Here is a 12,414-nt window from a genome sequence, read left to right on the forward strand (position 1 = left end):
TCAAGGGGTTACCCTGAATGACTAGGTCTGTACCTTTGACAGGGGCCAGTGAAATAAATAGGGGCATGTAGGATTTAGAATAGAACCCACTTGAATTCTCCTTCTAGTTGTAGGAAAACACATTTTAAGAAAACAGTCCTTAAAAACAGGAGTTGCACACCCTGGAAGATTCTTCTTGTTCTTTTCCACCTGCATCTGTACAGAGACACATGTGGAAAAGAACAAAAAAAATCTTCTGTATGAAGAGGACTCTCACCAGAAACATACTGCTAGGGAGCAGATCAAAATTATACTTCCAATATGAGTTTAGGAAAAAACCTCATGATTTAATCACAAATGTGAAGGAATATCAAATAGAAGGGGTAAGAAGGGAACTAGCAGAATTATTAGAGAAATGGAAATCGAAACTACAATGAGGTACCACCTCACACTGGTCAGAATGGCCATCATTAAAAACTCTACAAAAAACAAATGCTGGAGAGGGTGTGAAGAAAAGAGAACTCTCCTCTACTGTTAGTGGAACGTAAGTTGGGGCAGCCACTATAGAGAACAGTATGGAGACTCCTCAGAAAACTAAAAACAGAATCATCACATGATCCAGCAATCCCACTCCTCAGCGTATATCCAGGCAAAACTCTAATTCAAAAAAGTACATGCGCACTATTCACAATAGCCAAGACATGGAAACAACCTAAAAGTCCATTAACAGATGAATGGATAAAGATGTGGTACATGTATACAATGGAATACTACTCAGCCATAAAAAGAGTAAAATACTGCCATTTTCAGCAACATAGATGCAACTAGAGATTATCATACTAAGTGAAGTAAGTCAGAAAGAGAAAGACAAGTATCATATGATATCACTTATACCTGGAATCTAAAATAAAACACGAATGAACCCATTGATGAAACAGAAACAGACTCATGGATACAGAGAACAGATTTGTACTTGCCAAAGGGGAGGGTTTTGGGGAAGGGATGTAGTGGGAGGTTGGGGTTAGCAACTGTTAGCTATTATATATAAAATGGATAAACAACAGGGTCCTACTGTACAGCATGGGGAACTATATTCAATATCCTATGATAAACTATAACAGAAAAGCATATTAAAAAAGAAGGGATATATGGACTTCCATGGTGGCTCAGTGGTAAAGAATCCACTTGCCAATGCAAGAGACACAGGTTGGATCTCTGGTCCAGGAAGAACCCACACATTGCGGAGCAACTCAGCCCATGCACCACAACTACTGAGCCCATGTGCTGCGACTACTGAAGCCGGCATGCCCTAGAACCAGAGCTCTGCAGCAAGAGAAGTCACACAATTAGAAGCTTTCGCATCACAACCAGAGAGTAGCCCCATTCACCACAACTAGAGAGGAGCCCGAGGGCAGCAGTGAAGATCCAGCACAGCCAAAAATAAATAGACATATAATCATTTTTAAAAAATAATATACAAAACTGAATCACTTTGCTATACAGCAGAAATTAATACAATATTGTAAATCAACTATACTTCAATAAAGAAAATCAATGGAATATGAAAAAAAGAGTTAATTAAGAGAGCACAGGATAGGGGGAAGATCAGGAGCACAAAAAAAGAAAATAAAAATATTTAAGAACTATATATACATATATATATATATATAAAGAAGGAAACTAGCAGAATTCTGAGAAAAATTCTGGGAAAATTTCAAGAAAAAAACATGGAAGAAATATAAAATTAGGAAGAACAAAACAGGGACTAGACATAGAAAGCACAGGAGAAAGGTTAGAAATTTAAAAGCTAATACAACATACTGCAAACCAAAATAAAGAAGAAAGGTTTAGAGGGAAAATACACAGTGGGTATGAATGACTGAGATTGAAGAACAGACAGATTAATTGCAATTCCTAAAAAAGAAACGAGATAGAACAATGGAATAGAATACATATGTTAAAATGTATATAATGGAAGAAATCTCTCTTGAAATAAAAATCTACATATTGAAAGGAAAAATCAAGTACCAGTGAAAACTGACCTAGAATTGTCAACTCAGAGGTATATCCCTAAAGCTACTGGATTTTAAATATGAGCAAACAATCCTGTAGGCAGAAGGCCAATGGCAACTCACTCCAGTACTCTTGCCTGGAAAATCCCATGGACGGAGGAGCCTACTATGCTGCAGTCCATGGGGTCGCTAAGAGTCGGACACGACTGAGCGACTTCACTTTTACTTTTCACTTTCATGCATTGGATAAGAAAATGGCAACCCACTCCAGTATTCTTGCCTGGAGAATCCCAGGGACAGAGGAGCCTAGTGGACTGCCGTCTATGGGGTCTCACAGAGTCGGACACGACTGAATCGACTTAGCAGCAGCCGCAGCAGCAGGCAGAAGGGCAAGAAGATCAAGTCACAGTATTCAATGCCAAACAGCAGTGGGTCCATCCCTTCAAAATATTCAAGGAAAAAGCGAGCCAAGGATTTTTCCTGTCTGTGAATTCTTTTTTCTTTCTCTCTCTCTTTTTTTATTGTGTTAAAATACACATAATATAAAATTTGCCACCATAACCATTTTAAAATATAGCATTTCAGTGGCATTAAATATATTCACACTGCTGTGTAGACATCACCATCATCCACTGCTCTCTTCATCTTATAAAACTGAAACTCTATAGCCATTAAACAATAATTCTATATCCTACCCTTCCCCCAGACCCTGGAAACCACCATTATACTTTCTGTCTACATGATTTTGATTCTTCTAAGTATTTTATATAAGTGGAATTATATAGTATCTATATTTCTGTGGCTTTGCATGAACACTGACTTCTCCATTTATTCATCTTGAAACTGACTTTTTTAAAATACGGGGACTTCTCTGGTGGTCCAGGGGTGAATGATCTGCCTGCCAATGCAGGGGACACAGGTTTTGGTAGGAAGATTTTTAACTATATGATAAAATTCTTTTAATAGTTTAAAATATATTTAGGTTTTCTATTCTTGAGGAAGATTTAGTTCTACTTCGGGAATTTGTCAACACTTCATCAAATTTATTATCATTTTGTATTTACAGTATTGTTTTATTTATCAATTACCCTCAGCAGCAAAGGACACAAGACCAGAAATGAGAGCGTAGACCTTCCCTATGAATACCTAAAACCCAGCTGCATAGAGAACAGCATCAGTATATTAGCCCCAATCTATTCCCTTTTCAAAGACCTCAGACTACCATGATAGTTAGAAAAAGGAGAAGAAAAAAATCCATAAAATATCAGGGAACTGAAACAATGAATTAAAAATTTTAAGATAATACATTAGGAATAAAGATAGTTTATAGGATCAATAAAGTAAAAAACTGACTCCTTGAGAAGACCAACAAAACTGACAAACTTCTGTCAAGCCTGGTCAAACAAAAAAAGGATGAAAGTATAAATAAATACTTCTAGCAACGAAAAGCATCATATTAACAGCCCTAAACCTGTTCTTCTTATAATAATTGACATAAACAGAGATAAAGAACATGGAATATCAGTCTCTGATCCGGAGATAAAGGTGATGAGGGGTTTGGGGGGGTGGGGAAGAAGGGGGGGGCTTGCTAACAGAGCGTGAATTTCTGGGACTCTCACTTAAAACTTTGATACACACTAATTACAACAGCTCAGTGGTAAAAGAATCTGCCTGCCAATACAGGAGATGCAGGAGACTCTGGTTCAATCCCTAAGTTGGGAAGATTCCCTAGAGTAGGAAATGGCAACCTACTTCAGTATTCTTGCCTGGAAAATTCCATGAACAGAGGAGTTTGGTGGGCTGCAGTTCATGGGGTCACAAAAGAGTCAGATACGACCAAGCGACTGGGCACAGCACAGCACATTTACAATAGCCAAGACAAGGAAGCAACCCAAGGGCCCATTAACATACAGTTGGATTAAGAAATATCATATATATATATTTTTTCCAAATATACTCAGCCATAAAAAAAAAAAAGAAGAAGAAGAAGAAGAATGGGGCTTCCCTGGCAGTCCAGTGGTTAAGAATCTGCCTTCCAATGCAGAGGACCTGGGTTTGATTCCTGGTCAGGGAAATAAGATCCTACATGCCATGGAACAACTAAGCCCGTGAACTGCAGCTACTGAGCTCACGTGCTATGGAGCCTGTGCGCCACAACTAGAGAGTCCGTGTGCCACAACAAAGCAACAATAACAACATAAAACAGTGAATAACGTAGAAACAGACACATACGGCCCATTAAAAATCACCCACTGCTGCCAACCTTTCAACAACTCCGTCACCACCTCACCCAGCAGGAGGTGGAGTTTGAGCTTAGAACTTGCCTTCTCAGAAGGATTATAAAAGACAGTCTCAGAAATAAACTCTCAGAATTTTTTCACTGGTCATAAGCTTTTCTGGAGAAACTCTGTGAGGTAAAGACTGAAAGAACTTGAAGACTGAGTTTCAGAAGAGGAATGGATGAAGGAGGTTAAAAGACTGAGTCTGGGTTTATGAGTCTGGGCACGACTGGGCTGGAGAGAAGAAAAATTGAGTTAGATGAACAATGGACATTTATGTGAAGAAATTAAGCAGACAATTGGACCAGGATTACTGAGACCCAAATTAAACTATCAAGACTGAATGTGGGTAGGCCAAGGACTCACTCCAGTCTTCAAATCATTTCACCATAATAAACAAGGTCCTTCAGTACAGCACAGAAAACTGTATTCAGTATCTATGATAAACCATAATGAAAAATAATATGCTGAAAAAAGAATGTACATACATACACACATAACTGAATCACTTTGCTGTACAGTAGAAATTAACACAACACTGTAAATCAACTATACTTCCAAAAAAAAAAAAAAGCCCACCATAATCTTCCAGGAGAATCTGGTACAATCATTCTTATTTTACTGACAAAATCTGCCCAGGCATCATTGGACATAAGAGGCTCTACATCTTTGTTAATGTTGATTCCTGTATGAACTCCACATCCCTAATTCTCCCATCAGTGATCTTTCTCCCCTCCTTTTATACCAGGCCCAAAACACCTTCAAGAATCCTGGTCACATCCCTTTGATGTGACTTTGATCGGTTCTTCTCTTTTACTCCATCTGTACTCATGCAGGGCAGTACTGTTGCACCAAATCCAAGTGGGCACTCACACTGGATTCTCCGTGAATGGTTTACACTACCGTATGTGACATGGTGGCCACCTGTAAGCAGTAAGAGAAAGGGTCAAGGGTTGTAATGCTAAGTGTTCTCCTTGAGCTACAAGCTCTAGACTAGAGGTCACCATTTTGTCTCCTCTCTCCACAAAGGCCAAACAGCAGCTCCTGTTATTCCACTGCTGCCCCCTAGAGGGCTCTCTATTTAAACTGTGAACAATAAATTGAAGAATTAAAATGCGTGGTTCTAGAGTGTCTCATCTTCAGACCAGGTGGGTTATATTTTTCACTATGTGGACTGGCTGAAATCGAAGCAACGATTCCCATTACTTAAAAAGAGGACCGCTGACACTTAACTAGATAGAATGTTATAGCATAAACACTAGGCATGGCAAAATGATGAAGTTCCAGCAGCAGGCTCTGTAAACTATCAGGGATTCCTAGAGCACTCCCTCTTTTCTATTTCTGCTACAGTTACTGTGGGTTGGTTTTTGTTTTTGCTTTTGTTTTAAACCTATATTGTATAAGTAATGTTTCTTTTATTCCTTCCTAATATGGCTTATTTTTATTCTCTCACTTTGTGAAAAAAAATTAAGCTCATTTGAGTTTGCTTATTTTATTGGTTTGATTTTTAAATGTTTTATGTGTATTCTTGTTTCTCCATTTCCTACATTAGAATTTGTGTTATTTGCTTCCTCCTATTCTCTTCATGTTTAAAACCCTCTACTAATCTAAGATTTTAATAACAGACAAAACTAGGTGTGTAGGTACATGAAAGCTCTCAGTACAATCTTCATAATTTTCCTGTAACTCTAAAACTAATCTTAAAGTTTATTTTAAAGATTGGCAAGGGTATACAACAAACTATTTAAAACAGAAGTCATGATCTTAATAATAGACAAGGTAGAATATGAGCCAAGGAAGCAAGGTTACTTTAGAAAGCTAAAGGGTACAACTGGCAATGAAAATATAACAATTATGAATATTGATTTACAAAATAACATAAAAGTAACCTTCATAGAGCAGAAATTACAAGATAAGCAAGGAAAAGGAAACAGAAACATGCTAATAAAAATGAGGCTTTAGGGACTTTCCTGGTGGTCCAGTGGCTAAGACGCCATGTTCCCAGTGCAGCAGCGGGGGGGGAGGGGGGAGGCGGGGGCCTGGATTGGATCCCTGGTCAGAGAACTAGGTCACATATGCTGCAACTAAAAGATTCTGTGTGCCGCAACTAAGACCCAGCAGTCAAATAAATAAATACATTTTTTTTAAAGAGGCTTTCATTTACTTGTGTCATCCAATTCAAAACAAGTTATAATTTTTTAAAAAGCTAAAAACAGAGTGGCCCTAAACAATATAATTAACATAGTAGACCTTACTGCTACTGCTGCTACTGCTGCTAAGTCGCTTCAGTTGTGTCCGACTCTGTGTGACCCCAGAGACGGAAGCCCACCAGGCTACCCCGTCCCTGGGATTCTCCAGGCAAGAACACTGGAGTGGGTTACCATTTCCTTCTCCAATGCATGAAAGTGAAAAGTGAAAGTGAAGTTGCTCAGTCATGTCCGATTCTTAGCAACCCCATGGACTGCAGCCCACCAGGCTCCTGCATCCATGGGATTTTCCAGGCAAGAGTACTGGAGTGCGATGCCATTGCCTTCTCCGAGTAGACCTTACTAATATATATCAAACATTGCATCCTGAAAGTGGAGGACACTCCATTTTTTCAAGTGTCCAATAGTATTTATGAAAATTCATACTTAAGACTTAAGGACTATTGCAACCCCCCACCTACAGAAATAATGCACAAACTATCCTATAATCACATTGCAACAAATGAATTTAATAAGAAAATCAAAGAGTCCTCTCTATTTGGAAGTTTAAAAATAAAACTCTCTTTCATATAATTATTGGGTCAAAAGGAAAACATACCCAAAACTAAGGAATTAATGGAAATAATAATAAAAATAACGTAAAGAATATATACCAGAATCTATGAAATGCAGTTCAAGTAGTACTCAGAGGAATCCTTAATCACCTTAAATACATACTTGAAAACAAAATGCAGAAATCAGAGTTCCTCTTTAAAAGTTAGAAAATAATAACAAAATAAACTAAAGGATTGCTGCAGAAAGGAATAAATGAAAAAACAAATTATAATAAATTTTAGAAAACAAGAAAAGCAGAACTATCATATAAATCTAAAATACTTTTTTAAAAAGTAAATAACTCATTAGCCCAAACAAAACTGAGGAAGTGAGAAAGTGCAAATACAAAAAAGAACAAATAATGGAAGGAAATAAAGAGATAGAAGATATTTAAAATACACAGAAGGGGAAAAAGTGGAAGCAGTGACAGATTTTATTTTCCTAGTCTCCAAAACACTGTGGACAGTGACTACAGCCAAGAAATCAAAAAACATTTGCTCCTTGGAAGGAAAGCTGTGAAAAAACTAGACAATGTATTAAAAAGCAATGACATCATTTTGCAGATAAAGGTCCATATAGTCAAAGCTATGGTTTTCCCAGTAGTCATATATGGATGTGAGAGTTGGACAATAAAGGAAGAATTGATGCTTTCGAGTTGTGGTGCTGACTCTTGAGAGTCCCTTGGACTGCAAGGAGATCAAACCAGTCAATCCTAAAGGAAATCAACCCTGAATATTCATTGCAAGGACTGATGCTGAAGCGGGAGCTCCAGTACTTTGGCCACCTGATTTGAATAGCTGACTCCTTGGAAAAGACCCTGATGCTGGGAAAGATTGAAGGCAAAAAGAGAAAGGGGTAGTAGAGGATGAGATAGTTAGATAGCATCACTGACTCAATGGACACGAATCTAAGCAAATTCCAGGAAACAGTGGAGGACAGAAGAGTCTGGTGTGCTGCAGTCCATGGGGTCGCAGAGTCATGACTTAACATGCTTAGTGACTTAGCAACAACAACAAAATACCATAACTGACTTTGCTCAACATCATGCAAATCAATTTGAATTGAATGATAACTGTTTAGTAAAATAGAATGTTTTCAGTCTAGAACTTTTCATGTATACTGTTTTGGTTTTCAGTGAGTATAAATTTCCTTTCCAGGAATTCTAAATGATTCTTTTACATGTGTTGGTTAGCAGGGAGCTAGAGTGTTGTAGAGAAAGAGAGGCAAGTTTTCAGCCTGTGTGGTCAGGCAGCCAGGAAAGGCAGGGATGCACAGAGTCCAGATTTCTAGGGGAATAATGTTGTAGGGGGCATTTAACCTTGAAACACCAGCATGCAACTCCTAATCTGAGCCAATACCTTCAAAGAAAGGATAAAGTGGTCTTACATTGGAGCACTCCCTGACTATTCCAGAAGCCAAAGCAAACACTCTCTGGAAGAAAGCTTCTTCCACATACTAAGAGCAAGCAATGCCTAGGAAATCCCTTGGACGGAGGAGCCTGGCAGCTAGTCCATGGAATCACAAAGAGTCAGATACCACTGAGCATGCAGGCAATCAATCAAATCAATGGATTCACAAAGATTATCAAATATATAAGGAAGCCAGCCACTATGAGTAAAAATCAGAAGTAGCAAGAAAAAAAATAGATTCCAAGGGGATAAAGCTATTAGAAGCAACAAATACAGGGCTTCCCTGCTAGCTCAGGTGTAAGGAGTGCACCTGCTAAAGCAGGAGACATGGGTTTCATCCCTGGTTTGGAAAGATCCCACAAGCCTCAGAGCAACTGAACCTGTGCATCAGATCTACTCTGAGTCTGTGCTCTAGAGCCTGGGAGCTGCAACTGCTGAGCCCACAAGCCACAACTGCTGAAGCCTGCATGCCCTAGAGCCTGTGCTCCGCAACAGAAGAAGCCTGTGCACCGCAGCTGGAGAGTGGCCCCCACTCACCACAACTAGAGAAAAGCCTGCATGCAGCAATGAAGATCCAGCACATCAAATAAATAAATAAATAAAAAATTTAAAGTGACAAATATAGAATATAGAACACACATACACATAGGAAACGTTAGAGTAAAAACAGTTGATTTACAAATGAAAGCATATAAAAAGACAATCAAGACTGAATGGATAGATCAGGAAAAAATATATTCTAGAAATAAGAAAAAACAAGATTGTTGAAATTAAAGTCTTAAAGGATGGCTTAAAAAGCAGATTTGGGACAACTGAAGAAAGGATTAGAGAATTAGAAGATTTGTCAAAAGGATATATCCAGAATATGAGAAAAACAGATACGGAAATGAAAAATATAAAAGAAAGGTTTAGAGACATGGAGGATAAAATGACAAGGTATACCATAGAAATAACTGGAGTTTTGAAAGGAAAGTATGGTCATAAGAGACAACAGAAATATTTTAACCAATATTGGTTAACAGTATTCTAGAACAAATGAAGCATTAAAACTCACAGATCAGTGTATCCCAAAGAGAAAAAAATGAACACAAATTCATAACCAGAAACATTAGAGTAAAATTTCAGAATACCACAGATGAAAAAGTCCTGAAAACAGCCGTAAAGAATGAAAGATCATCACCAAGGGCAAGAGTTAGCATGACAACAGAAGTCTCAGCAGCAACAACGGAAGCCAGAAAACAATGGGATTGGGTATTTATCACATTGAAAGAACGCACAGGTGAACCAAGAAATGTGAACACGCCAAAACTCAAATGTGTTTTCAAACTAAAAAATAATAATAATGAGGAAATTTACTCTAAAAAATATACTTAAAAACAACTTCTGGAGTCTTCCCTAGTGGTCCAGTGGCTAAGATTCTGTGCTCCCAGTGCAGAGGGTCAGGGTTTGATCCCTGGTCAGGGAACTAGATCCCACATGTTTGTATACCACAACTAAAAAAAGACCCTGCATGCCACAATGAATATTGAAAATACCCCATGCTGCAACTAAGACCTGGTACAGCCAAATAAATAAATGAAGATCAATATTTAAAAAAGAAAAGAAACAATGGAGGCCAAAATAAAGTAGAATCATATTTCTTTAAGGGCTGAGAGGGGGAAAAAAAAACCTGTTAACTCAGAATTCTATATCCAGAAAAAAAAAAAAAAACCTGGAGGATGATGATGAAATAAAGACATTCTTAAATGAAGACAAACTAAGAGAATCCATTGCCAACAGAGCTGCTCCAAATTTGCTAACAGAAGTTATTTAGCAACAGAATTGCTAAAAGAAGTTATTCAGACAGAAGGGAAATGATATGAGCAGGAAACTTGGGTCACTGGGAATAAAGAACAACAGAAATTTTAAATATCCTCTCCTAGTGAATTAAACCTGTTCAACATGTTTGATGGTTGATAGCAAGTATTATAGTGTTACTAGGGCTTCCCAGGTGGCAGGGTAGCAAAGAATCCACCTACCAATGCAGGAGACAAGGGCTAGATCCTGGGTCAGGAAGATCCTCTGGAGGAGGAAATGGCAACCAACTCCAGTATTCCTGCTTGGAGAATCCCATGGAGAAAGGAACCTGGTGGGCTACAGTCTGTGGGGTTGCAGAGTCGGACACCACTAAGTGACTGAGCGCACACACACACATTGTAACACTATAATGGGTTTTAATCTATGTAGATGTGATATAACAGGCTGACCTCTGATTCCATCTGCTTCTCTGAAAGCAACTGCTTCTCCCTCTGCTCAGCATGTCTTTTCTCTGCCATGTGGCTTCTAGTTTTTTGTAACTTTTGTTTCCTATGGTCATCTTGGCTTCTCTGGCTTCTCTCCATCTTTGATGCTATGGCTACTGCCTGATCTCTGTGGTTTCCATACCATTGCTACCACCACAACCATACACACTCACTTACATCATAGTGAGAGACCAGCCCTGTTCCTTCTGGTTTGGTCAGTTGTTCCACTCAAGTGTAACTCTTAGGGTCCTAGACAGCTTATTATTTGCCTGTGGCTGAACAGCAGTTTCATTTTGTGTAAAGTAAGAACACCCAGAGCTTCCCCTCGGCACAGGCTATGGATGGGGACTATTTCCTTCTAAGGGGATGGCAGGCGTGATGGCTGCCAGGTGGAGTACAGCTGCACTAAACTGTCAGTCTGAGAACCATGTCATGCACTTTCACCCTTCTAGGCCTTTATATGTTCTATTCTTTCTTCCTGGAATGTCTTTCCCTCTTCTCTGCCCAGAAAACTTTAAAACCCAGCACAACTCACTCCTTTTCCCCATGAGTCCTCCTTGCCCATTACATCCATTCTATTCAAGCATTTAATATGCTGTTTGACCCTGTCTATGCATTTGTCTCCCCAAGCTTTTGGGATTCAGGAGATACTCGTTGCTATTTTCATTACCAAACATGTTCATTCATACATTCAGTTAGTCATTCAACAAACACTAATTAAATGTCCACTGTGTATCAGTCACTGTATCAGGTATTGGGATGCAAATGTGGACAAGGCAGACAGAATCTCTCTCCCCTTGGAGATTAGTGTGTGTTGCACCATGTGGTACATAGTAAATGCTCAATAATTATTTTGAATTGAATTGCACTTGCTTATAGTTCCTCTACCAAAGAAGAACTTTTGGCAGGTAACTTTTGACCTTTCTCAGACATCAAAGCCTTACACATGCAAAGCAGCGGACAGTAAAGTGGGCCATGAGGTACCCGTCTACAATTTCAAGAAGTTCTTCAAACTTTTTTTTTAATCTTCTCTTTTAGTGTTTATTTGGCTGTGTCAGGTCTTAGTTGCAGCATGCAGGCTCTTCCTTGCAGCGCAAGGGCTCCTCTAGCTGTGTCGCACGGGATCTAAAGCACTCATGCGTAGTTGCCCTGCAATGTGTGGGATTCTAATTCCCCGACCAGGGATCGAACCTGCATCCCCTGCACTGGAAGGTGTCTTCTTAACCACTGGAGCACCAGGGAAGTCCTGGTGCTTCAAACTCGACTTAATCAAAAACCAACTTGATTACATTTCCCAGTCCTTCCTTACATGTCCCCACATCTCTGTAAATGACTCCATCATACACCTACTTGCCCCATTCAAGAACCAGGGAGTCATACTGGATCAATCTCTTTTGCCGTCTCTCCCTCTTCTCTGCCCTCTCTCTCTCCTTTCTCTCTCCCTACCATCACCAATGGAACAACAGTCTTGACAATTCCACTTCCTTAGCATCTCTTTCACCCTCCCCCATCTCTATTCCTGCTAACCCTGCCCTGTTTCTGGTCCTTATCATCTCTCACCAGCACTCCAAAGAACTTTTCTCATGGGTCTCCTGTTTCCTTTGCAACCATATCACTTATTTCTTGCTGGCCCCAACCTCATGGATTTCCCT

The 12,414-nt window shown here is 39.2% G+C and overlaps 1 long non-coding RNA gene across 7 annotated transcripts in view; it reads right to left on the reverse strand.

Annotated features, from left to right (window-relative positions):
- Positions 1-12,414, reverse strand: part of LOC109574012 (uncharacterized) — a 148,911-nt gene that overhangs the window by 75,897 nt on the left and 60,600 nt on the right. For 2 of the 7 annotated variants that reach the window (XR_002183025.2, XR_011561968.1), the window contains one exon: positions 5,030-5,194. The exons of the other annotated variants lie outside the window; for them this stretch is intronic. This is a non-coding gene — a long non-coding RNA (uncharacterized lncRNA). The remainder of the gene's footprint in view (positions 1-5,029; positions 5,195-12,414) is intronic. 7 annotated transcript variants of the gene reach the window in all.

The sequence above is a fragment of the Bos indicus genome, chromosome 19, assembly GCF_029378745.1.
Source record: "Bos indicus isolate NIAB-ARS_2022 breed Sahiwal x Tharparkar chromosome 19, NIAB-ARS_B.indTharparkar_mat_pri_1.0, whole genome shotgun sequence".
Taxonomy (NCBI): Eukaryota; Metazoa; Chordata; class Mammalia; order Artiodactyla; family Bovidae; genus Bos; species Bos indicus.